General features: G+C 45.0%; 1 protein-coding gene across 2 annotated transcripts in view; it reads right to left on the reverse strand.

Moving 5' to 3' along the window:
- RAB30 (RAB30, member RAS oncogene family) overlaps positions 1–27,261 on the reverse strand; it is a 65,088-nt gene extending 37,827 nt beyond the window's left edge. For both annotated transcript variants that reach the window (XM_074816325.1, XM_074816323.1), the window contains exon 1: positions 26,940–27,261. The gene's annotated coding sequence lies outside the window, so the exon portion shown is untranslated. The remainder of the gene's footprint in view (positions 1–26,939) is intronic.
- Positions 27,262–27,755: the final 494 nt, after the last annotated feature.

Consider the following 27,755-nt stretch of genomic DNA (forward strand, 5'->3'; position numbering starts at 1 on the left):
GTATCTTGGGCATTGACTACCTCAAGAGGGGGTATTTCAAAGACCCAAAAGGATACCGATGGGCTTTTGGTGTGGCCAGTGTGAACACGGAGAAGGTCAAACAGTTGTCTAATCTGCCTGGCCTCTCAGGAGATCCTTTTGTTGTAGGACTGTTGTGAGTTGAAGAACAACAGGTGCCAATTGCCATGAGGACCGTGCACCGACGGCAGTATCGCACGAACCAAGACTCTCTGGCTCCCATCCAAGAACTGATCCGTCAACTGGAGACCCAAGGTGTCATCAGTAAGACACATTCGCCTTTTAATAGCCCAATATGGCCAGTGCGAAAGTCTGACGGAGGGTGGAGGTTGACAGTAGACTATCGTGGCCTGAACGAAGTGACGCCACCACTGAGTGCTGCTGTACCAGATATGTTAGAGCTCCAGTATGAGCTAGAGTCAAAGGCAGCCAAGTGGTACGCCACAATCGACATCGCCAATGCATTCTTTTCAATTCCTTTGGCAGAAGAGTGCAGGCCACAGTTTGCTTTCACGTGGAGGGGTGTCCAATATACCTGGAATCGACTACCCCAGGGGTGGAAGCACAGCCCCACTATTTGTCATGGACTAATTCAAACTGCACTGGAAAAGGGTGATGCCCCTGAACATCTACAGTACATCGATGACATCATTGTGTGGGGCAACAAGGCAGAAGAAGTGTTCAAGAAAGGACAAAAAGTAATTGAGATTCTTCTGAGAGCTGGGTTTGCCATAAAGAAAAGCAAGGTCAAGGGACCAGCACAGGAGATTCAGTTCTTGGGAATAAAATGGCAAGATGGACGCCGCCATGTGCCTATGGAGGTTGTCAACAAGATAGCAGCTATGTCTCCACCGACCAACAAGAAGGAAACACAAGCTTTCTTAGGACTTGTGGGATTTTGGAGGATGCACATTCCAGGTTACAGTCAGCTGGTGAGCCCTCTCTATCAAGTAACCCGAAAGAAGAACAATTTTGAGTGGGGTCTTGAGCAACAACAAGCCTTTGAGCACATCAAACAGGAGATAGCTCGGGCGGTAGCTCTTGGGCCTGTTCGGACAGGACCAGATGTGCAAAATGTACTTTACACATCAACTGGGGAGCATGGCCTCACATGGAGCCTCTGGCAGAAGGTAGCAGGTGAAACTCGGGGTCGACCATTAGGATTTTGGAACCGGGGATATCGAGGATCAGAAGCCCACTACACTCCAACTGAAAAGGAGATTCTGGCAGCATATGAGGGGATTCGAGCCGCTTCCGAAGTTGTTGGTACAGAAGCACAGCTCCTCTTGGCACCGCGATTGCCTGTACTACATTGGATGTTCAAAGGAAACATCCCTTCTACACACCATGCAACCAGTGCTACCTGGAGTAAATGGGTAGCGTTAATCACGCAACGAGCTCGACTGGGAAAACCCAACCGTCCAGGAATCCTGGAAGAGATCATGGACTGGCCAGAAGGTAGAGATTTTGGAGCACTGCCTGAGGAGGTGGCTCGTGCCCAAGAAGCACCACCATATAACGAATTACCAGAAGATGAAAGGCGGTATGCTCTGTTTACTGATGGATCCTGTCGTGTGGTAGGAAACCATCGAAAGTGGAAAGCTGCTGTGTGGAGCCCCACAAGACAAGTCGTTGAGGCCACTGAAGGAGAGGGCGAGTCAAGTCAGTTTGCAGAAGTAAAAGCGATCCAACTAGCCCTAAAGATTGCTGAACGAGAAAAGTGGCCAGTACTGTATCTCTACACTGACTCCTGGATGGTGGCTAATGCCCTGTGGGGGTGGCTACAGGAGTGGAAGAAGACCAATTGGCAGCGCAGAGGTAAACCCATCTGGGCTGCTGCACTGTGGCAGGACATCGCTGCCCGAGTGGAAAACGTGGCTCTAAAGGTACGTCATGTAGATGCCCACGTGCCCAAAAGCCGTGCCACCGAAGAACATCAAAACAATGAGCAAGTAGACAAGGCTGCTAAAATTGAAGTAGCTCAGCTGGACCTGGACTGGGAGCGCAAGGGTGAGCTATTTGTAGCTTGATGGGCCCATGAAACATCCGGGCATCTCGGGAGAGATGCAACGTACAGATGGGCTCGTGATCGAGGGGTGGACCTGACCATGGAGGCCATCTCACAGGTCACTCATGAATGCGAAACATGTGCTGCAATCAAGCAAGCCACACGAGTAAAGTCTCCCTGGAACAGAGGGCGATGGCTGAGTTTTCGATATGGTGAGGCCTGGCAAATTGACTATATTGGACCATTGCCACGAACACGCCAAGGCAAGCGCTACATACTCACTATGGTGGAAGCAACTACTGGTTGGCTTGAGACGTACCCTGTAAATCATGCCACTGCCCGAAATACCATCTTAGGTCTTGAAAGGCAAATTTTATGGCGACATGGTACTCCTGAAAGAATCGAATCAGACAATGGAACCCATTTTCGAAATAATCTCATAAACTCCTGGGCAAAGAAACATGGCATTGAGTGGGTGTATCACATCCCTTATTACCCACAAGCGTCTGGAAAGATTGAAAGATACAATGGACTGTTGAAGACTATGTTGAGAGCATTGGACAATGGGGGATGGAAACACTGGGATATAAATTTAGCAGAAGCCACTTGGCTAATTAATACCAGAGGATCTGTTAACCGTCCTGGTCCTGCCCAAACAAAACCCCTTCATACTGTGGGAGGAGATAAGGTCCCTGTAGTACACACAGGGAAATGGCTGGGGAAGGCAGTATGGATTGCTCCTCCCTTGGGAAAAGGCAAGCCCACTCGTGGGATTGTTTTTGCTCAGGGACCTGGATGTACTTGGTGGGTAATGCGGGAGAATGGGGCTACTCAGTGTGTGCCTCAAGGAGATTTAACCTTGGGGGGGAAATAATCTGTGAGCTGAGTTGTATGTTGCAGGAAGTGATGGAGGAAGTAGGAACGACGAAGAGTGAACCAGATACATGCGATGATGACCCAAACCTAGCCGGTGCTGGAGTCCAACAGTCAAACATACTGCTCCTGTCCTGAACATCCACCTTGACAGATGGCAGCCAAGTCACTGAACATCTAGAGGAGTGAAGAAAGCTTACGGAATGAATAAATGAGTGTTATGTGGGACCTGGGCATGACGTAAATGGTATGGAATAAGGGGTGGAGACTGTATCGGGTCTGGCTGAGCCAGAATTGGTTTTCCCCTGTAGCAGCCCTCATGGTGCTGTGTTTTATGCTGGGAGCTGGCAGGGTGTTGATAGCACACTGGTGTTGTGGCTACTGCTGAGTAGTGCTTACACAGCACCAAGGCTCTTTCTGACATTTCCCCCCCCACAGTGGGACGGGGTGGGCAAGATCTTGGGAGGGGACACAACCAGGACAGCTGACCCGAACTGACCAAAGGGATATTCCAGACCATATGACGTCTGCTCAGCATAAAGCTGGGAGAAAGGAGGAAGGGGGTGGGGTCACCCTTGGTCCTCCGAGGCAACCGCTACGCATATCAGAGCCCTGCTTCCTGAGAAGGCCCGACATCGCCTGTTAATGGGAAGTAGAGAATAAATCTGTTTTCTTTTTTTTGCTTCCGCGCGCGGACCTTTGCTTCGCTTTGCTTATATTAAAACTGCTGTTGTTTTACCCACAAGGGTTGTTTTGTTTTCCTATCTTATTTTCTTTCCCTTCTTTGCCCTATTGAGAAAAAAAGGGGAAGGGGGGGGAAGTGATAGAGCGACTTGGTGGGTACCTGGCATTTAGCCAAGGTCAAACCACCACAGTTGGAAGGGACCTTTTAAAGATCATCTAGTTCCAACCCCCTGCCATGGGCAGAGACACCTTCCACTAGACCAGGTTGCTCAAAGCCCCATCCAACCTGGCCTTGAACACTTCCAGGGAGGGGGCAGCCACAGCTTCTCTGGGCAACCTGTACCAGTGTCTCACCACCTCACCATAAAGCAAAAAAACAAACCCAAAAAAACTGTCTTGCACACTGTTCTTGACAACATATTTCATCATCCATTGAGTCGGTCTTACTAATATTCAGACAGCTACACCTCCTGAGAAGCTGACACAGTACCTATCATTCCTCCATACCAGATTGGGTCTGCATCCCAGATCACCAGATGTCCAAAAAGGAGATACTCTACTGCTGCAGCTACGTGCACTTGCACTGGCTCTCTTAAAATAGCAAGAATCAAAGCCAAAACTGCAAAAGCCAAGACACTACAGCTGCACTGTAGAAGCAGTAAAGAAAAAAAAAAAAAGAAAAAAGAAAAAATCACCTTCCTCTGAAGCATTAGGATTGGTAAGGTTTCAGTGAGAATATTAACCCCTAACTAGCACCTCTCATATTTTATGTTGCAGCCTGAAGTGCAGTAAAGAAGCCTTCTAAGACAATTGCTTGAAGGAGCCCTCTCCAGGAAGGAACACAAAATTATTAGGGCAATTAATCGCACAGTGCAGGTAACCCACTTTCAATCAGTCATTTGTATCTGGATTTTGTAAGGCAGCATCTTCCTGGTGACTCAAGAAGGAGGCTGACATCACCAAGTAAAGCTTTCAGGCATGCCCTCTAATTCAAGAGCACAGCCTGCTACTATAAAATAGGATTGCTAAAAGAAAAGGGGTTTTTGTTGTTTTCGTGGGTTTTTTTTTTTTTTCAACTTACATGAGGAAATAAAGAAGTGATCCTGTGTTTCAGCTGGAGGCTCACTCCCTCACCACAACCACACATGCAACATCAGCCAGCCACATGGGAGCTGTGCATCACACCCCTGTGCCACCGCCACAGGAAAGGTGGCAATTTGCAACAGCGCATTGGTATGTAGGAGGGACTTTGCCTCTATTATGCATTTTAAAGGAAGGTTTCTTCCCCAGAAATGATAGCTTTTTTGAACATGAAGTGATGGAGGAATATAATAGAGTTCACATTAACAGAGCAGAGGTAATGCAATAGCATTGGCTATTTAAATCCTTACAGGGCAGGAGATGAAGATGGAGAAGATAAGGGCAGCTCAGAGAAGCTCATCTCCCGGGTCTCCATTCCCTCCAAAGACGAGCTTGAAATCCCAAACCAGAGGGACCTCTTTGCCACTAAGATCAAGTTCGGGGTGATGGGTCTAGGCTATTTCTAGGCTGAATAGTGCCCCAGTGTTCCCCAATTCATCACCTCCTCTTACTTCCAGATGGGAAGCACAATTTACCTGTAACATCATACATGCTCTTGCCCCTGAGCATGTACGCTTTGCTTCCTAACAAAACTGCACTGCCAGAGCAAGCATTGTGCCCTCTAAGAAGTCTTCCCCTCTAAAAATGCTCTCATTTGATGGAAACCCCCCAAGATGGGATCAGCCAGCCTGTCTGGCAAGCGGCTGAGCTGACAGAGAATATTCCTTGCATTTCTGCAAAAAAACACTTGAGTACAGTTTTAACTGTGAGTATCTGCCAGAGAAGCAGATGTTTCATGAAAACAAATTGTTCAGAGAGGGGAGAAAGTGGAAATAATAGCAACTTGGGTGTAACTTCAGGGCTGGTTTAAGTTGATGTAAGCCTTGCTGCCTGTCTCTAAAGGGAAGGTTCCCAGCCTTGACCACACAGCCCTGCCTGCACCCAGCACCCCACCAGCTCCAGGAGCAACCCAATCCACATGGGAAAAAAATTTGGGGGTGGGGCAACAGATTTAGGTTTTATATCCCTCATCTCAGAATTTCATTTTTGTAAAAAAAGTATCTTTATTATAACTAGTATCTATAATTGTCATTTGATGATGTAACAGCTCCCGAGTAAGATTTTTATAAGGGTATCATAGGTCTCTTCATTGAGTAAGGAACAGTATTCATGTTCTGGGTAAATTTTAGCTCACATGCTATCACATAGCCTGTTTTCAGTTCCCCTTATAGTTTCAGGTGGTTACAGTACTTTTCATTTGTCCTAAATCACCACAAAAGTACAGTTACTCATCTAGGGCAACTACCAGCTGTTAAAACCTCATTTCAGATTCAAGCCAGCTGCAATTCAAGAGACTGCATGGATTAAATTTAACACTAAAAGAAAGCCCAAAAAGTAAAAAGCAGCTGCTCTTTAGTGGAAGCTTTCTGCTCTAGGTCTCCTACCACTGCAGGGACATTACTCAAACAGCTTACCTAAAAGCCTAAAATGTAAAAAAAAAAAAAATTTTTAAAAATGTGTTCCGGGGCAGAGCCTTTGAGATTTATTATTTAGAGCTGATGCAGCAGATGGTACCTTGAAGACTAAAACAGGCAGGCCCCCACAAAAGCAAGTATCACATGTGCATGCACGCACACACACTAAAAGACAGCATCGGTCACAGCAGCTCTCTGGCCCAGATAAATCATGTCTTCACCTCTGCACACCTCTTCTCCCAGCTCAGCCACACAGGTTAATAAATTATTGCAGTGATTTGCATTTGGAGAGAAGGTGAAGGCACAACCGCAGCTTCTGCAGCGCCATTATTCACGCCTCTGATGTTGTCAACATTCAACAACCTTATGACATAGCCCAGGATCTCCCAAAATACAGTACGTGCATGCCCTTTGCTCAAAAATATATTCCCATCACAAACACGACCTCTCAGGGCTTTGCTGATACAGACATTACTGTGTTTTATATAATACCACATAAAAATTCAGATTGTCCTTTACTACTAATAATCCATCAAGCAGCCTACTGAAATTTTGACCTCTTTGGGACTAATACTAGGAAGCAGAAAGTTACTTCCTTTAGTTTACATAAAGCAAGCAGTAGCCAGTCCTCCGTAGGCACTGATGCCAACATGACGTGTGCAGCCTGGGCAGTGCTGTCACTGCCCTGATAGGGACCTTCACAGTCACAGCTTCATGGTCATGGGGATGCAACTTGGCACGTCAGCACCATGTTTGTGACCATTTGTTTTTATTCCTTAGCAACAGAGCAGCTCTTGGGGTTGAGTTTTGGGTTGTGGGTTTTTTTTGTGTGTTGAATCTATATTTGGCACCCTGGGGAAATTCCTGAGCAGAAGATAGCAATTTTTAAGAGAGGATAAATGCTGGCACTCGAGCTTTGCTGACAGTAACACCACCCCCAGGCTTTCAGTTAGCATGAAGTGCTCAGACCTGGAGCTGGCAGGAGTCCTTGCATGGACCAGGCATCAAGAGTCACATCCATCACATTTTCTGCCTTTGCAAAACCTTACTCTGACATAAGAATAGGAAAAGATTTATTAGCTCATCAAGTCTCTAAGCCACTTTTATCATGTGCAAACCAGCATCTCCAAGGCTCCGAACCTCATCACTGTTCAGCAGCACTCATGGGTCCCACGATAGTTTTTGTCCTGCAGGAGCCAGGACCCCTCAGTAATAGCACTGTCTCAAAGAGAAAACAACAAACAAGAAGGAAAAAAAAAAAACAAACCAAACAAAAAACAAACCCACAAAGAGACTTCAGTGTAATACAGTAATTCTGAACTAAGACACCGTTCTTACCATGAATCATGGAAATATCAATATCCCCCAGCTCTCTACAGCTCCCAAGCAAACATGCAAATTAAATCCTGCTTAATCTACATGAGAAAAACAAATAACACCTGATGTTTCCCAACTCTGTTAGCAATGTGGCCTTTATAAAAAAAAAAGATTTAATCATAGGAAGGATAGAGAAATCACATGGCTCGGCAGTTTCATTGGTTGTCATGGTAAATTAAAATCCCTGACTTGTGTGTTTTAGAGGAAAGGAGACAACAAAAATGCCCTTTTTTTAATGACTAGAAAGGAATGTTTTCCTAATAATCACTCATGAACCCACTGCACACTATATATAAACAGCTGCTCCTTCCCAGGGAAAATGTTTGCTGTTTCTTACTGAGCAACTCCCAGGGATCCAAGCAATTCAGCCCCAGCAGACATTCAGGCACGGGTAATGAGAATCATGTGCTTTTAAATGTGGTGACTTCTTGCCTGCCAAAGGGAGTCAGAACTAGCTGGGGGGGGGGGTCTCAGCTCCATGACAGCTCCTCCACCAGCTCCTGGGGAAGGCTGCTGGCACGGCACAGCCCGGGGAACCTGGCAGCGGCACAAGTCCCCTCCCCTGCTCCTACACTCAGCATCACCGCAGCATTTCTTGCCACGTGTCTAATAACGGGAGTTTCTTCATGCATTCTCAAAGCAAGCCAAGACCACAAGTATTTGCGTGAGTTTTAATCTGCCAGACAGGTAACAGTGGCAGAGACACTCCCACGTTTGCTCCATCACCGGCAATCCAAAGCACCTTTCCTCCACAAGCCTGCACGACCAGCACCACACACCTTTGTTTGAGTAGATTTTCTGAATATAGACAGGGGATTTGGCTGTAACTTCAGGAGCAGGTCCCCAGAGAGCCAGCTCCTTCCAGCTGTGCTGCCTTTTGGTTTTGGCTGCATGCCAGAAGTCTGGAAAATTGAGGATATCCACACAGCAGATTTACATCACTCATTTCACCACCAGGTCTTATCCGGTTGGTTTTGTCTCCAGCCCTTCCCCCCTCCTGCAAGTCTTTCTCTTCACTCCCAGGCTCTAATGCAAGGCCTTTTGTCTAGAAGGAACAACAGGACCCTAAAGAATAATGTTTATTATATGATGTTGTAAGCAATGCTCCTCTGTGGGTTATGTTTTTTCTGCCACCCCCATCCACCATGGTTGCAGTGGGGCACCCAGAAGTTGCACAACCACACACATGTGGCTGGCTGGAAAGCAGGCCCTTCTCTATTGAAAGCCACAAGCTCCTTCCCTTATATTCCCGAAAAAGCAGCTGCGTACAAAACCACACCATTGCACTCCAACGCTGGCTGTGTATGTACACCGAGGGCCATATCTGACCAAAGTCACAGGCCTCAGCACGCATTTGCGCTGCAGAGCCTTCATCACAACCACAAACAGAGCCGTGCTCCTCCCCAAACTTCATCCGCACAACTGAGCCACAGTCAGGGACACCCATGCAAATTAGGGAAAGGCAACAGGATATAACAACGGTAACTAGTTTGGATCCTTTATCTTTTGGATATGAGGCAGAAGCAAGGACATTCATCATCATCATCCCTGGCCTGCCCACAGGACTGTGGGCGAGACACCCACCTTCTCATTTACAGCCTGCACATACCAAAAGGAGGTCACTTTGTATCGAGCATGAGATAGATTTCCACAATAACTTTTGGCTCAAACACTGAATTGTATCACAAGCCTCATACGTTAACCCTTACCCACACCACAGAGCTGAAACGTTGAGGCTGCTGAAGTTCCTGGAAATGCAATCACAACCCAGGGGACAAGGGAACTCAGCACTTTCACCCAGGCAATAAGCCAAAAACACAGAAAACAAGAGTTTTCCATGCAGCACTCCAGCCAGAGTACTCCTCAGCACATCAGTCCTGCAGCATCCCTTCCCTGCAAGGGTTGCTGGCTCACACACCCAGTCCTCCAGCGGTTCAGGGTCTGGAGCATTTCTAGATTGCTATGGACGTGGGTGGATTCAGGGAGGGATGGGCAAGGAAGAAAGCACAGGCCAAAGGGGAATTAAAAGACAGGCTAAGAAAAAGGAAAATGGAAAGAAGACCAAAACCAAGCAAGAACAATTCTCTTAAGGTGTTACCTTAAGAGTGGGCTCACACTGTTGAACACCACACAGTTTTACTCCTCTAAGTTGAAGGCGTGTGACAGAGCAAATGTTTTTCATCCCAACTAGGAGACTTTCTCCCAAGGCTAATGCCAGCTGATCACACACTCAGATGTGATCTTGACACACAATCCTGAAAGAAAAGCGTTTCGGTCACAAAAAAAAGACTGCATTAGCAGCTTCTTAAATATATATATACTTTGACATTTTTCTTTAGGATACAGTTTATCAAAGGAGATGGCATGAGCCAGACAGACTGTGCTTATTGGGTAAGCGACATCCCACATTTGTTCAGTCCTTGCATTTCCCCAGTTTTACACAAAACTATTTGGACTGCAACCATTTGTTCTTTAACAAAATGGGCAGTGTACCCAAAAACACTACTTGTAATTCAAAACTCAACATAAGGCATTTTCACTTGGTAAAATACAGAATTCCCTCTTCATGTTTCAGTTTGCCATTTATTCCACCAAATGCCAGCACCGCCTTGCTGACCCCCATCAAGTATAAAGCAATCCACAAGCACCAGCTCCTATTGCACAGCAAATTGTCATTAATTAAACAGGTTTCATGTCTAACAGAGCCCATCTACAGCAAAGAAAGGACTTCTGGAAGCTCTGTATTTATTTCTAGTCCATTCTATATGTATTCCTATACTCCCTGAGACTGAAATTCAATATCATGGACAGTACGACAAATCAGAGAATAAACAGATGATTTTTTTGGTGCATGTTTGTCCTCTCAGCAGGGAAAAAAAGGTAAAGACCAAGACCAGAAGTCAGAATATAAGACAACTTTTTGGCTCTGCTGACGACTGCTTGCAGGACAGGTCCTACATGGCACTTTAGACTTTATTCTTCCCTATGCAACAGTTGTGTTATTGCCCTGAAGTGGCACTGCAAGACCAAACCCACCCATCCTGCAAAGCTCTGTGCAAGGAACTTTCGCAGAAGCATTAAGACTTAACTTTGAAAGCATATTTACAAAGTCACTGGTTTTCTCTCTGAAAACAGAGGGTTTAAAACAACTTGCACAATTTTATTGCAGTGACCTTACTCCAGCAAGGACAAGCAAATTCCAGCTTCGAACCACCATTTCAAAGTACTCCGTTCTCCAATTTATTTAGTTTCTCTCCAAGGGAAGAGAAATCTTCACTGTTAATGTGTGCTGCTGCTCCCTTGCAGCATAAGCACCTCAGTGTCTCTGCAAGTGTCATCTGCAGAACAACTTAATTTGAGCCAACTTGAACAACTGGATACATGTACAATGAAAAGTAGACCAGAAGCTGCTGTGGTGGTAAAGAATCCAGGCAGGGTAACAAGGCTTGCCAAACTGGCTTCATCTGGACTGAGGTATCTGCTTAGCCTGCAGTACTCTGAATTGCTACAGGTAATAGTGAAAGGAAACATGTTATAGTTGTAAAAATCTAGGTTTAAGGGGGGGGGGGGGGGGGGGAAGTTCTTTAAAGAGACTGTGGGGCAATTTCAGGTCAGGATTATAAAAGGAAGAAATAAAAGTCATAGAGTGAAAAGACAGGGAAAACAGAAAGCACAGAAGGATACGGGATGAATCTGGGATAAGGATGTTGAGGCAGATGCTGCTGGAGCACCAAGGCATGAGCCCAGCCGGCAGCACTGCGGAGAGGAGCATCCGTGCCCGGCACAGCAAAACAAGGGTAGGAGAAACACAGCCCAGAGGGGATGATGGGAAGAACAAACTGGCAAAAAATTACCACTAACCCTGGAAGGACACCTGCCAGCTACCTACAGAGGCAAATTCAAAAGCCTTAGGTTTACCTCTGCCAAAAGTTAGAAAACACTCCATTTTTAAAACAGCAAAGGAGATGTGTATGCTGGTGAGACTGTGCGTTGGATCTGGGAATCTGAATTCAAACACTGCGCATAAACCAGGTTCAAGTGCAAATCTCGGTGCCGGCCTGAACAACAGTCACTACAACCCCAGCTAACACATCTGTCTGTAATAAAACATGAATTTGTAAGTCACAAAAAGGCTTTTGGTTCACTGTCAAAAGCACAAAACCACCCAAGACAATAAGGGAAAATTAGGTATTAAGTGTCAAGTATCCCATTTGTGGTACAATACAAGGGGACAGGTTTGAGTATAATTTTGGCATAGAAATGTAGGTTGGCTTGAGGCAAAACAAGTGCTCCACATCAAAAAAAGTCTTTGTAGCCTTTGGAGTGAAGAACTTCACCTCCAGTGGAAAAATCCAAGTTTTTACTGTGGGCTTGCTAATCTGCTGCTTTGGTTCACAACTCTATTTCTGCTGCTCTGCAGTAGCCTCACATACTGCCTGGCGTTACAGCTGGCAGCTCCAAGTTCTCCCTTAAATTAGTTTGAGTTTCTTTTCTTGGCAACTAATTGCCTCTCTTCCCACTCCCTCAAAACTGAGTAAGCACAGAGTGAGACTTTCCAGGTACAATACAAGAGTTGCAGATAACAAGGATCACACAGAAAGCACCAGGTTTACATTTCTTTGTACATTTATTACATTTAACCAGTCAGTGAAGAGAGTGCATGCTCTTTGGAGCCAGTGTGTGTCCTCTCATGTCTGCCCCAAAGCCAGCAAAATAAGGTCTGAGCATGGTCACAAACACAATCGCCTTCACCCTCAGTACAAATGCACTATTGGGACAGATCCAGAGCCTGGTTGGGATGAGCACATAGGGATTAGGAAGCCACGATTAAATATGTAATATTGTATCAAGTTAAATTATTAATTCATCATGCCATTACAACAATCAACAATTTGAACATGCAACTAATTCAAACATCAGCTGGGTTATTTAAGAGCACAAGAGGAGTGTTACAGACCCTATACGTGTGGCTTCTCTGCTTTGCCCACTTCTCAGGCCATTGTTCTCCCTTTTGTTCTTTGCTACTGGTTGGTATACCTCGGTGTGCATGTACACAAGGTTGTATGGGCTCCAACATAAATAAGAGTTGTGCTTTGAGAGAATATATTACAATTTTTTTGGTCTATCATGTTGAAAGAGGCCTGTGGCATTTTTTAAAAAGTTGGAGTTACAACTCAAAAGGTTCACTCAACATTTAACTATTGCATGGAGGGAGCGTCCAAGCACACTTTCCACCACATGCATGCCCACATCTACATTCTTTAAATTTTAAAGGGAGATCAAGTTGTGCATAAAACAGTATGTACATTTTTCCCCTTTCCTCATCATTAAGAGCACCTTCAAATTCTCCCCTAGCTACCACTGCCTTAGTGCGACCTCCATTCCCAGACTCCAGTAGAAATGCTTTCTATCCTAATTTAACATGCTGCAGGCAGCAATTGAAGTGGTAAAGCTGTGAACAGCAAGAAAATACTGTTTTTCCTTGTGATGCAGGTTGGAAGACTCCTGAAAGGCAAAAGCCGCTCTGAAGCTTCAGTAGCTAATACTTATTGAGGAAGATTTCCAGCTTAAAACAGGCATCATCCACCTCTTCTTAAACCCTCTCCTCCCTTTGCTCCAGAGCACAACCCTTTCCTCCTCAACCAGAGCCTCACCAACTAGTAGCTTTGCTATTCACACAGGTAACTCACGTGAAGAACTGGCTTAATCTCTGTTGGCAAGGGAGCTCTTTCCTGAAGAAGTACATCAGTGAAGCCTTCTTAAAAAAAAAAAGTCCCTTCAGGGACTTCCAACCCAGCAACCCCTCACATCTCAGTTGTTATGTTGTCCCTCTGGCCTTGACAGATCTCAGCTTGGATCACTGGCATCTCCATTAAAAATTCCATTAAAGGACAATTTTCCCCAATTTTCCTGATTTGCACCTTCAGGGTTTCCTGTTCTTCCTTCCATGGCTCCCCAACTCCTTGTAATTTTCACATTTATTTTACAGCCTAGCCTACAGCCCACTAATCATCCTCAACACAGCAGCAGCTGTGTCAGCCATGCTCTCCCTCATGCATGGTCAGATCTCCCTGCAAACACCCACCAAGCTTTCTCCTCCACAAAAATACTGCTGTTACCTGGCCTTTCCCTGCCTGTTCCTAACTGTGACCTGTTGTCACCCACCACAAACTGCTGGGTCTGCCAAGTGGAAACTGCGTTTTATATTTGCACAGTTATTCGGGATGCAGTGATGGGCCATGGGATGCTGCAGCAACACACAGCAGCAAGAAGCAGAAGGGATCCTGCTTGGTGGTCCACCCTTAATTTAAAGCAGCAAGTAATTCCTAAAATAGAAATACCATGCTGTTACTCCCATGTCACTCGTTTTCCTCAGGTCTGATCCAGAGAGAATTGCAATCCCTCCTGGCTCCATCAGGCTGAGACACTGATAGTGAGTTGAAAGCACATGGCTCAGGGTTCTTGCAAATAGCAGAAGAGCAGGGAATTATGAGGAAGGATTTGAAGCGTCACAAGATGTGGTTTTGATATTTACAGGGATTTCTATGACTTCAGAGGGAGCCCTTCCTACACAAAAGCAGAAGTGTGATGGAGAATATCTTTACTTTCCCAGAAACGACCAAAACAGCCATCGTAAGCTTGTCCTTTACAAGAGGACAAACAACCCCAATCACAGAGGCACACCGGGACCCACTTCAGGATTAGAATAAAATGACAGATGTTCCTTTTTAAAAACAGAAGTTGGAGAGTAAAATGTCAGAGCCTTGGACAAAGCCCTCAAATGCCAAACAAGCTTCACAAAATAACCTGTACATTGGTCCTTCAGCTCCCGAGAATAGCTCACACTCCCAGCAACACGCATGTCTTGCACATGAGAAATCCAGCTGGTTTCAGTGTACAACTTTTTCCAATGTATCCGTATGTATCACAACACATATTAAGATTCAATTGATACATCCTCCCTTTAAAAGGGGCACACAAGTTACAAGCCCGTCCTAAGGAGACAGATGCTGATTACAGGAAGGTGTTCTCCATAACAATTCTCTTCCTAAATCATACCAATTGCCTTGTCCATTTAAATGATGCATTTGCTATATCGGAACAACAAAAGACCCTTATTATTAGCAATGTCTGAACCACTAGCCATCAAAGTTGTTTGCATAATGGACATGTTATTTTTTTTCTGCATAGTACTGCTTGAATCCCAGTAACACCTTCCCAGACAAAGTGCCATTAACATGCAAATGAAAAGTTCACGCTCCTCCTTCCTGCGGTCCTACTCGAGATGGTACACAATGTAAGTCATAAGTGAAGGTAATGAAAGGATCAAAACAAGACAGGTTGGTTACACGTCACAGTAATGCTTGCAAATCAGTCTCTCCTCTAATTACCACAGTATTTCCAGGAGGAATTGATTACAGCAATATGGATGAATGGGATCCTAAAACTGAAAACGTACTGGATTAAACATTAATGCATTGACTGTTATCAGTATATATATATTTAATGGAGGGTGGGGCCTAGCAAAATACAGTATTGATGGGGTTTTAAATATCTAGAAAGACCAGAATCCTGGACACAGAGGCTTTAAAATAGTCCCAGCAACACAACATACCAAAAATATAAATTCATCCACCAGGCTATAATTATACTTTGTGTTTTATTGTAAAGATTGGTGTAAGCATATAGCCAGGCAGGAAGCCAAGCCTCAAACTGTGCTCTGTTGACTGCTGAGGTCTCCATTAGCCCAGGGTGCTCCAAACAGAAATATTGGTTTGCCCAGACCAAGCCTAAAGATGATGCAATGCAACCTCTTCTCCATGCCAGGCAAGCTTTGAACAAGCATTGCCAAACAAGCATCTGAATTAAACAAGTTCCCCTCTCCTTAAAGAATTATACACACATTACCCTATTTTTCTGAGGAAAACAAGCTTTAGCAATTATCTAGCCTGGCCAACAGGCTCAAAAGTTACTGAAGGAAAGACTGCTTCAGCAAAAGTACACAGACAATAAAGCTTCTACAATTTTTGTGACTAACAGGCAGTTGGGATGAGCCCCAGATCAGCATCCGCACTGTAACTGTGGGGCTGACCTCTGCCCTTGCCATTTTTTGTTTGGCTGCAGCTGGCTGGTTGCTCAGGACACTAATGCCTGTCAACCAAGAGCTCACATAGCAGCCATGCATTTATTCTCCAGATGTTTCTGTCACAGCTTCCAGTTGTAGCTACTCATCTGTGTTACCCAGTTTCCAGACCTCTCTGTCTTGTTTTTTAGTGGTTCTGAGCCCTTGAAGCTTCAGCACTCAGCCACCAGAGTTGGAAGTGCTCAAAACCACTCCAAAATACATGATCTTGCATAGGACACAAAAGCCAATTAACCTCTTGTTCATAAATGACTTGACAACTTGAGCCCTGTGTCTGGTCTCTTAAAGCACTAAACTGGTCTGGCAGATTACACGGTTGCATTGTTTTGTCTTACCTACCCTTGAGGAGCTACCCAAAATATCCAAGTTACTCATATACAAGGTCTGGCCTCCCTACCAAACTTTAAGACAAACATCTCTGAGCATTTCCGAATCTGCCATCTCTCTCCAGTGATGGTATCTGGGACTTACAGTAACAACATTCAACTTTAGACAACCCAACTTAGGTGCCTACAATTCCGGGAAGGCTCCATCATTCAGTGAACAAACCCAAGTGAACACAAATTCTTAGCCAAGGTATCTCTGCAAAAGTATTTACACTTTCTGAAAGGTCTTAGTTAATGGGACTCCAGTTTGAGAGTAAGTTATCCGGGTTATACGTTCAAGTCTTTTGAATGTACAGAGCAAACTCCAAGTGACTGTATGCCTTTTGCCTCCATAAGAGGAGGAAATTACACAGACAGCCATACCAGCCTGAGAAACCACTGAAATCACACTGTTGTACCACAGTATTTGAATGAAGACATCCAGAAATGTACACGTTCTGCAAGAAAGAAACCCCTGAGAGTTAACAGGGCTCTTTCTGCTCGACTGGAATTGAGCCAATATTGCAGCACCATGGGACTGCAACAAAAATGCCATGTTCCACATGAGAGTCTCCTGATCCCTAGGAACTGCTGATCACATCAAAGCTAAAACCACAATTCAGGTAGTGTCATTTTGTCTTCCTATTTCCCTGACTGTGTCAACTCCACCACTTGCAGTCTTACTTCTCTTTTTTGCTATCCTCTCATACACGGCTGCCAGCTGCATTGCAACATCCATCACGCAGCACCTCACTGATAGCTGGTGGCTGCTAAGGCAATATTTACACTACGGTTTGCATTACAGACTATAAAATTCTTTGGAGCTCTTCCAAAGGAAAAGCCCCATGTAAATTGAAGTTATTATTGTCATCTAGAGGCTGAGTCCAGTTAAGAATTTGCTACCGCTCACTGTGGAGACTGCGGATGTTTGAGACACTGATCAATGTGAACAGAGGGGCTGAGTAATAAACTTCATTAACATTGCCCATAACACTTTTCTTCAGTGGCATACAATAAATCACTGATGAATATTCAAGGCATCCCTCCGAGGTTATCTCAATTTTACAGATGGAGGCAACCAAGAGGCAGAAAGTTTAGAAGTGACTTGCCTATAAACACAAAACGAATGCAGAACTCAATTGTCTTGCCTTCAAAGTACAAAATACTTCCTTCTAGAGGAAACTGAGAATTATATAGATTGATTTGCAGTGAAAGTAAGGCAACTGTCGTTCTCCAAAATCACTAATGGCTATTTCCCCCTCAAGTTACAGCACTGGTTACCCACATTACAGTAACACCTACAGACTGCAGACAACTGCAGATTCGCACTGTACAAAGTAGGGACTAACAGATAAAGCCTATACCAAAGACCTTATCATGGCTAATAAAATCCAATCTATACATAAAATACAGGAACAGTCAAAAAGAGACTAATGACTCAAAAACTGCATCAGAGGAAGAACCAGGAATGGACCAGTCCTCCAGAGCATCAGCCACAGACGTAACTAAATTCATTAACTAAGCATCACCCAACATTGCCCAGGAGATATTTTTAAAGCCTTCTTCTGTGTCTCCAAGAACTGATGTCATCAAGCAAAATGAGGAATATTGTGAAAAATGTGTTAACACGATGGAAAGAATTTTTATGTAGTTTCACACATTTTCCAACAAGGAGTTTGACATTTAAGCAGGATGGCCTGGTTACTAACGGCTACTCTACGAATTGATGCAACAGGATCACTGCTGCAATGACTGACAGCTGCAGTAAACAAACAATAATTCACACCAGGTTCTTTCTCCCTGTGGCAACAGCTTTTGTAAAACTGCAGGACTTAATGAGACACCATATTTAATATTTATTTCACAATCAGCCTCCTTTAACAGAATTAGCCTCAGCCTACAATGAATGTTTTCCTTAGTTGTTTCATTGTGCAAATCAATACTCAATTTATTTTGAATTTCTTCAGTTCTGAATTTCTAACTAGGAGGGATTTGTTTTAAATATGCTTTTGTTTTTATTATTAAACACCAGCTAACCACCCACATGGCTGCAAAGGGAACCCACCTGGGGACACTGTCCCCAAAAAAATTAACCTAGCAAACAAGATTAATTTTAAGATTGGCTTTAACCAAGCAGTTTCCCAATCCAGAAGCACAACAGATTAAAGACAACACTGATATAAATGTGACGGCCATTGACAAGAGACTGAAGGTTTACAATGAGTAAGGTGAAGTTACTAATGATGGAAGCACAAATGTCTCTGGCCAGCAGCTTGAGAAGGAGCTTTAAAAATTCCCCGTAATACATTCACATCTGCAGTAGAAAGTTGAGGAATGGTCCATAACAGCTGTGTATAATGGCACAGAAGAGGGAAATCTCAAGCATCTCCAGCACAGGGATGTCCAACATGACCCAGCAGACACTTCTCACAGGCCACTTTGAGAAGACACTTTTGTCACTGATTCCCAGTGACATAGGGACCAACTACCTGCACAGCTAAGTGCAAGTGCACCAAGACACAGTTTTCCTACAGAACTGGGACAGAATTTCTACTTTAAAAAAAAAAAGGCAAAAAAGTATTTCCTAGTAGAGGGAAACACTACATTAACAAAAGTAGTTTTCAAGATTTACAAACATAATGGAAATACTGAGAAGTACCTCAGAATCACAATATGGATATATTTAAGTTTGTTTTCCAGTTTTGGGGGAGGCAAAAGAGACTTCAGAATTTGGGGTTAGCAACTGTTAAAAAGACACAGTTCGTTTCTGCATCAAACATACACTACATCCCTGCAAAAGGTGACCAGGGCATGCCAATGGCCAACAGCAGGTCACAACACAAGAGGAGACCTCATTCCTACAGATACCATAAACCAGTTACCAGCTGAGTCGCACACTCACGCCTCCCTCTCCTAAATAGGTCGAGCAGAAATCCGTTAGCTCAGATTTAAGAGCTTGACTTTAGACTTCCCGTTTGCTTGCTGAAATTAAAGAGTTAACAGAAACCTGGGTTTATTTGGGTGTTTTCTACACACACACACATCCATCTATCCATCCCAGCAAAACGCTTCTACCATATTTTAGAAATGTGAATACTGCTGGCTTGAAGAAAATGGGCACAGTTCCCTTTTTAGAAGGAACAAACTGTTCAGAACAAGGACAAATGCAATAAAGAAATCAGGCACTGACTTTGCTTCTGCTGTTTCAAGCTTCTGGTACATGCAGCTCAGTTGGATACAGTATTTGCATGATTTTTTTTTTTTTTTAATAGACCCAACATTGTTCAAGAATCCCCCCATAACTACCTAATGCTCTCAAGAGCAAATATTTACAGTGGGGATTTTCATATTATCAGATACATGAGAAATTAGAGGGTGCCATTATCTTCTGTTGGCTACAGACAGGAGACAGCTATTCCCCACAAGGCTGGAGTAATTGTGATGGTACAGATATTCACTTCACTTGGGTGTATTTTCAATAGAAAATGTGGAATTAGCTGCAAACTGTGTTAAAATGACCCCTTTAGAGCAAAAGCACTGTTCCGTAGTTACGCCACAGAAACTGTGATTACAAAGAGGAACAGAGCCCAAACCCATCATCTCACAGGTTGAACTTGCAGCTGTATCTCCAGTTAACCAGGACATGGAGCCTGATGCTGGAACCAGCCATCGTAGGGTCCTCAGCAGTCAGTATGTCCTCAGAGACATACGGAAATCCCAAACCTGCCCTTATGCTCTTGTGAAAGCTACAGATTACTCCAGTCTTTGCTGAGGTTTTAATTAAACTCATTACCACAGGTTTATCTGAGTTAATACCTTTTCTCCACAGGACACGCTGCACCATGAACTTCAGGGGAGATGCAAGAATAAAAAGGCGATGTTATTTCTCTTAATCTTTTTCCCGATACACAAAAATGAACAGATACCCCCACAGCAATTTCAGGCTACCTGATTCTCACCTCCAAAAATTACTCATCTCAGGATGGAATAACCTGATGTCTCCAGAGGACTAACAGGGATACCAAATCAGTCAGGAAAGCTTTTTTCAACCCTACATTTATTTTTCAGATATTTGACTTACTAACTATAAAGCAAGAACAAAAAAAAAAGGATTTTTTTTTTCCAGGTGACAGTCATCTCCTCTCTCAGTTAATCAAGTTCAGTAGCCTTTATAATAAAGCTTGAATCTCCTGTGTTGGAGAAGATGGCATTTAAAATTCCCTTGTGCCATCAGAAAGCAACAGGTAAACAAGACCACACAACAGCCCTTAGGGGATTTCTTGAGGTCACTAACAAGAATTCAAGTTATCTAAGAAATAAATTTATATACAAGTTTGTCTTACTATGTTTTTTAAGAAAGGATGTTATTTTAAGTAAATACTCCCATGCTGCAGCCATAACTGTCATGAAAACACCATGCGTTAGACCCTGGAAGCATAAGAGATGGCACTATGGAGAACTTCACTAATTAGACATGAAGCTGGCTTTCTTGAAAAACTTGTTAGATAAAAAGCCTTGACTGATCTATTTTCCATTACTCTGAGTTCAGGCAATGAAATTTAAATCACAGAGAAGTGCTAATGATTATTTTTCAAGTCATCTTTTCATTACTGAAAGCATTCTTTGCACCACAGCAAACCTAAAATCTCTTTTCTAATCCTGACAATCCCTTTCACCTGTTCTTTGATCGACTGTAAGTCTGCACGTTGGTGTTCACCTCTCAACTCAAGGTGTTGATCTACATCCTGAACATGGATCTGGGATTTTTCTGAAGCATAGATTTTTCTGGATCTCCCATCACTTTTGTATCTATGGATGAATGGGTATTTAGAATGAAAGAGTGACAAAAGACAGGAGGGCTTGACAAGTTCCTGTGCCTTAAATTTCATCCACCACAGGGCTGAGTATAGGTTGCCTGATCTACTAATCAGACACACGTTCTTCTTTCTACCCAACATCTTTAGTAACCTGCTCCCTATTGGCATCATGTCTTCTTCAGATGAGTCTCCATTTATGCCCATTCACAGCATTCCCCAGATTCATTCGTAGTTGGGGAGTATCCAAGCTCCCAAAGGTTATTGCTGAACATCACTAGATAGAAGAAAAGCTGAGGGCTTCGAAGGGGAGGTGGGGTGGCTGCACTGGAGCAAGGAGAGGCTTAGGCCGATGAAAAACAAGCACAGAGAGAGCAGTTGGAAACAAGCATGTCCTCCCTCGGGGTGGTACTGTCTCAGCAGTGACACCCCAAGTGAAACATCCCATACGACCCCATACAGCTTTATCAGAGGGCAACAGAGCTGGTGAAAGGGCTAGAAGGCATGTCCTGTGAGGAGTGGGTAAGGACTTTGGGTTTGTCTAGTTTGGAGAAAAGGAAGCTGAGGGGTGACCTCACTGCACCCTACAGCTTCCTGAGGAGGGGAAGTGGAGAGGGAGGTGCTGATCTCTTCTCCCTGGTGTCCAGTGACAGGACACATGGGAATGATTCAAAGCTGTGCCAGGAGAAGTTTAGACTGGAGATTAGGAAGCATTTCTTTACCGAGAGGGTGGTCAAACACTGGAACAGGCTTCCTAAAGAGGTGGTTGATGCCCCAAGCCTGTCAGTGTTTAAGAGGCATTTGGACAATGCCCTTAACATGCTTTAACTTTTGGTCAGGCCTGAATTAGTCAGGCAGTTGGACTAGATGATCCTTGTAGGTCCCTTTCAACTGAAAATATTCTATTCTAACCACTTGACTACTGTGGAGAGGGATCCTACACTTCCACAGCCAGGTAAGGGAGTGATCCCTCCTGCCGAAGAAATAAAAGCTCCTTTTTTTTGGATGCAAAGGTCTTGGTCCAAAACACTCTGGAAAGCATATGCCACTGATTGCTACTGTGGGATGTGAGAGTCTCATATGCAGTTGGATTCATTTTCTTCACTGTTCCAAACAAACTGGCATCAAGGCTCAGCACCAGCCTACAGGATGGTAGCTCAGTGGCGATTCCCTTTTGCCAATAATGGGCTGGATTTATATCAAGAAATACTCCTACTTTAAATGCACATGGGCTGCCCTTTGAGTAACTGACTTTTTGCTTAATCAGAAAAGCAGAATTTAGTTTTCTGTAACTTCATTACAGAGAAGCAGCAGCACCATGCAGCATTGGGTTGGGCTGCCAGGGCCCTGCATTAAGTTTCTCTCTCTGTGAAGAGCATCTTCAGCAGGACAGAGTTACCCAAGCACTGCTTGACTTTTGTACACTTTGGCATCTCTAACACCATTTTTTTTCCCTACCCTTTTAAATTCACCCTGCAGGATATAGTCTTCTGAGAAACCATGTGCAAACTCATCTTTTGTCATACCAGCACAGCCTTTCCTTCCCTTCCTCTTCTCTCTCTTCCCTTTCCCATTACTCTTTTCAAGGTCTAAAAGAAAACACTATTCAAATATTTAAAGGTTACAGTTAACTTCTGGTTCAGCAGTACATAAAAGAAAGTATTTCTGCTAAAAGGAAAGCAAATAAACAGGGTATCCTGTGATCTTTAAAAAGACAGTAGCAGATTTCCATGAGGCACTCTCTATATCAAGCAAAGCAAGACCTTACAGAAGGTTTTCTCCTCTGTACAAGTATTCCTTAATTATCTTGGGAAACTAATAGCTAGGTTAGTTTAAACAGGTGGCTTAAATTTTGCCTTAAGTATATAAGGGAAAAGTGCACCTCTGCATACAGAAGTGCAGTGTAGCAAGAGCATTAACTCAGGAGAGGCAAGATGACAACTAACAATTCAGTCTCAAGCTGTTTGCAACCTAAATATCCACCGCCAGCTCAATGCAACAAAACTCTCTAATGATTTTTATCTACGCAGGGTGAAATCAAATGACATTATAACACAAATCTCATTAAGTCCTTATTCAGGGGCAATGTTTAATAGCACAGATTAGTTATGAAGCTGCTATAGCAACAATGGACTTTAACGTGGTCTTGATTCCGTTTAAATACTCACAATGATTTTAAGGGACAAGTTCATCCCTGTTCTGCCCTAATTAATTCAACATACTAGCACCTAAGGAATATTTGACTCACATACACACTTTAAATTCATGATTTAAGCACAGGCTGACCAAGAGGCACCAGGATTATGAGACAAACATGACAGATCAGTTGTTTCACGTTGTAAGAGAGCCATTAAAAATAAAATGAGGATTTAGTTAGCTATTGACACAATCACTGGGGGGCAGGAAGCTAAATAACTTGCTGCAGAATGAAATTATGGGAACTGGAGAGTCAATCAAAACATTGCCTTAGGTCATCTCATCACCTCCAGCCAAAGCAGGGCTGTTGCTGAGCATCTCTGCCCCAAAGGTCGATGTTTTTGGTGACAGAAACCCATCTGTAATACAGAAGATGATTTCATTGTCTCCTAAATCTCCTGCTGTGAAGTCTCTCAAGCATCCATGTGAGCTTCCCGGTTTAAACAGCTGGTTTAAACAGCCTCATCACTGCAAGGTACGCCCACCCTGTGAGCCACAGTATTGCAATGAATCCCTCGAACTTTTGCATTGCCTGGGTGGTTATTTGGCAATACCCACAAACTAGCTCCTAGCACATTCCCCACTCCTCTTTCTGTACTTGCCAAGAGCAAGGCTTGCACTCAAACTGTTGGTCCTGCCCTAAAAAAAAGGCAATATGCCTTAAAATTAGAAAAGGAATTTATCTAATTCTCAGCTATTATAATTTCTTATTTGGCTATATTTTATGTAAAAATATGAAAATGCCAACAACCCTATACCCCCTCCACAAAAAACAAACCCAAGTGCAGATACATCTGCCTGGGACACACCACAAAATTTAGAGCAAGCACCTCAATTTGCAGGTTGATGGATGCCAGCTTGGCTGTCACAGCAAGGACCGAACAAGGGCAGCTCCAGAGCTAAAACCAGAAGCTCTGCCGCTTGAGTTAGAGAGCCCCAGTGCTCCAGCTCAGGCTGCGAGCAACATCTACCACCTGCAGCTGGGCCTGAGAAGAAGAGGAGCATGAAGCCTAGATCTGGAGAAGGCAACAAATGGAGCTTCAGTTTGCTTGCAGACAACTTTCTCCCACTCCTCAATTCTCACCTTCCCTCCCCATGCCTGTTTGGGAAGCGACTACTCAGTTCCCCATAAGACCCTTCTTCATCCATCCACCTCTCCCTTCAGAAACTCCAGGTGCCTCACCAGACCCCAACTAGGGAAGAAAAAAAATTTTAAAAAAATCACTGTCCTCTCATAGCTCAGCTCTGGGGCAGAGATGAAAGTGAAGTTTAAGAGACAGCAAGTCTGCCCAGCTTTGCTCTTCCCAGTTCCTCTCATCTCACCAATCTTTGAGTCCCCCTACACCTGAGGTTGGGAGACAGGACAGCTTGAACCTCTTCCTGCAATAGTTCTGGGATAGGCAATTTAATACAGCACAGGGTGTAAGTGATGCTAACAAAGCCAATTTGCAAAGATGTGATTTTTGGCTTTACTAACCAGTCAGTCAACAGCATCAAACTCGATTTGATTAAGCATGGGACTAAAATACAAGAAAACTGTACAGAGTATGACCACAAGACCATCTAGCCCTGAATCCCCTTTCAGAAACTGAGCACTAGGAAGAAATTGGGGAAAAAGTAAAAGACCAGAGGAAATATTTAGTGTTGCCTTCCTGGGATAGCCTCCCTGCTTCCAGCAATTGGCATCCCAGGGACTTCTTGAATCACAGTAAATGCATACATTGCATCTAGGTCTTTGTAAGATCAGGACTCAAATTACTCAAGAGGAAGGGTGCCTTAGCTAATCTGTGTTTTTTCACAGCAATCACTCATCAACTGAGTGATTTGCAGGTTTTGGTCCATTTTTATGTGTCTATATTTCTGTTCCTACAAGGCAAAATTTCATCTTATTAATAGTGTGGATTTCTGAGCTACATTTTTAATCCATCTCTTACTGTAGTATAACACAGCTTGAAAATGCCAGCATGCAAGACATTGTCACAAGTCTCTCTAAATTCAAGAAATCTAATAATTTGGAAAAATAATACCAACAAGCATCAATAACAATATATATATATTTGTAAGGATGAAAGCAGAATCAAAAAGCAGGACAGCACAAAAACTGCATCACTTAAATACAGAATCCATGACCATGGATTTCTTGCTTGTTCTCCCCAACTTGTGTATCAATATTTCCCAGAACAATTCCCAGGCTACACTTTCAAATTATCACTTCATTTCCAGTGTGTTCTCTCCATAGCTAACAAAATCACTGCTATAAAACTTCTCCTTTTACAGCCAAGATGGGAAACCCTCTATTAGATTACCCGTTCCCTCCCTTGTAAAATAAAGAGGAAAATGTCATTCCAGGAAATAAAAATGTTAAAAAAAGACCAACCAAACAAAGGCAACTCCTGCACACACTGTTATTCTTCCCCTTTAAGTCAGTAACAAAGAGGAAGGAAGGAAAAAACACAGATAAAATAAAAGCAAGGAGGAGGTGTGGATGCAGCATGTTTATCCCACTTGAAGAGGGGAGGCTGTAAAAAGCCGTGCTTTGCATACAGACACCCCAACCACCGCCTTGGTGTTTACAAACACTTTGATCAAACCAAACAGGGAGTTTCATTGTCCCCACTGCACTCATGTCACCCGTCCCCCAGCGCTGCAATTCCAGGGAGACTCTGCCAGAGGACACACAGTGCCAGTTACACAAGAGAAGCGCAGAAGCAAATATGCAGCAGAGGGAAAGGGAAAAAAAAAAAATCTCCGTTCAGCTGCACGCTCTCTTCCTGCTCTCAGAGCAGCCTCCAAGTCGGGCTTTGGAGCGGATTAACTTTAAAGGGCATGGAAAGATGCTGTCAGATTTGAGGTGAGCGGGACCCCTCTGCATTCATGCATTTCACTGCCACCAGCACAAAATTAGATGTGTAGGGTCCACGAGCAGTTGCAGCGATAATGTAGCTACAGAAGGGGATAAAACCTTCTTATGTGATGCACTAAGGAAAAAAAAAAAAATAGTATCTTGCACTAATATCATAGCACTGTTCAAGTAAAGACCTGAACTGCACCTCGCAAACAGCACGGAACAGGGAAACAAATGAAAACGCCGCATTAAAATAAAGCTCTGCTGGACCACAAAGTTTTTACAAAGTTTAAAATAGACACACTTCTTGTATTTATGACAAAAAGAAAAAAGACCAAAGTGATAGCTTGGAAGTTGAAATAAGCCATCGGGCTGTCCAACCGACAATTTTTAAGATGCATAGCCATGATAAGACTTGGAAAAGAAACCTGGACCAACTGCACGCAGCTGGAATTCAGAGTCAGCTTGACTCAAATTCCCATTTCTCTGAAAGAGGGGAGGAACGAGGATGTCAAAACACAGAAGCTGCACACCAGCAGCCTAACACCGATCCTAAAAGAGACCTCGTTTATTCAACTTTATAATTGTTTTTTTTCCCCCAGAAACCCCGGGTCTCAGAGGCGCTCAGCAGCACTTAACGACAGCAAATTAAAATCCATCTTATTTTCCGCTCTTATATAGTGCGGAAGACAAACGGGACAGGGCTCTCCCTCGGTGTCCGCCGGTGAGGATCGCGCTATTTCGAGGTGCCCGGAGCATGCCCGAGTTGCGGGAGTTGCCCAGTGGCTGCGGGACGCGCAGCGCGCCCGCGGCGGGGACGTACCCGCCCGCCGGACCCGAAGGTCTTCGCAGTATTTCTCCGATTTAGGGGTTTATTGGGGTTTTTTTTCCCCCCCTTTTTCAGCAATGCCAGGGAAAGGCGGGGCAACCCCGCTCGGCAGCGTTTCTCCCCGCTGGGGAATGCACAGTGCGGGGAAGCGCATCGGGAGATGGGGGGGTGGGATAGGGGCGGTAGGTGAGAGGAAAAACACACAAAAAAAGAAGAGGATGGCAGAACTCACCTGGTTTGGGATTTTTCCTCCCTCTCCACGACCATAAAACAAGGCGGGAGCCAGGAGCCGGTCACCGGCGATGGGAGAAGGCTGGCAGCCCCGGGCCACCCCACGATGGGGATAGCGGGGCTGGGTGCGGTGCAGCCCCCACACCCCCAGGGGTAGGTGTTGGGCCGCCCCCAGCGCGGTGCAGCCCCCCGGGGATGGGTGCAAGGCAGCCTGCTCCCCCGGGGATGGGGGCTGGCCACCCACCCGGCGCAGGGCAGCTCCCCAGGACGGGTGCAGCGGGGCTGGGCGCAAAGCAGCCCCGCTCGGAGATGGGTGCTGAGCCCTCCCCCCCCCCGTGCAGCGTACCCCCCCCCCCCCCCCCCGGGAATGGGGGCTGAGCCACCCTCGGGCCAGGACAGGCCCCCCCGGGATAGGTGCTGCGGGGCTCGGTGCGAGGCAACCCTCCTCGGGGAGGGGTGCAGGGCCACCCCCGGTGCAGGGCAGCCCCCCAGGCTGCTCCAGGAGCAGGGCCGCCCCAGACCGGTGCTAGGGGGCCGGAGCGCTGCGAGAGCAGGAGCGGGGCCCCCCCGCCGTGGCCGGCAGCGGCAGCGGGAGGCGGCACCGGCAGAGCACAATGAACGGCGGCGCGCCCCCGCGGCCGCCCGCTGGGCAATGACATCACCCCTCTCGCCCGCCGGGGCGGGGCGAGCGGCAGCGCCGCCGCCTCCCCATTGGCTGGCGCCCGCCGGGGGCAGAGGCTTCTGGGAGTTGTAGTTTCCCAGGAGGAGGCGCCGGGCGGCAGCGCGCGGGGCGGGGACTCGGTTTCCCGGCAGTCCC

Source organism: Strix aluco, chromosome 2 (genome assembly GCF_031877795.1).
Source record: "Strix aluco isolate bStrAlu1 chromosome 2, bStrAlu1.hap1, whole genome shotgun sequence".
Taxonomy (NCBI): domain Eukaryota; kingdom Metazoa; phylum Chordata; class Aves; order Strigiformes; family Strigidae; genus Strix; species Strix aluco.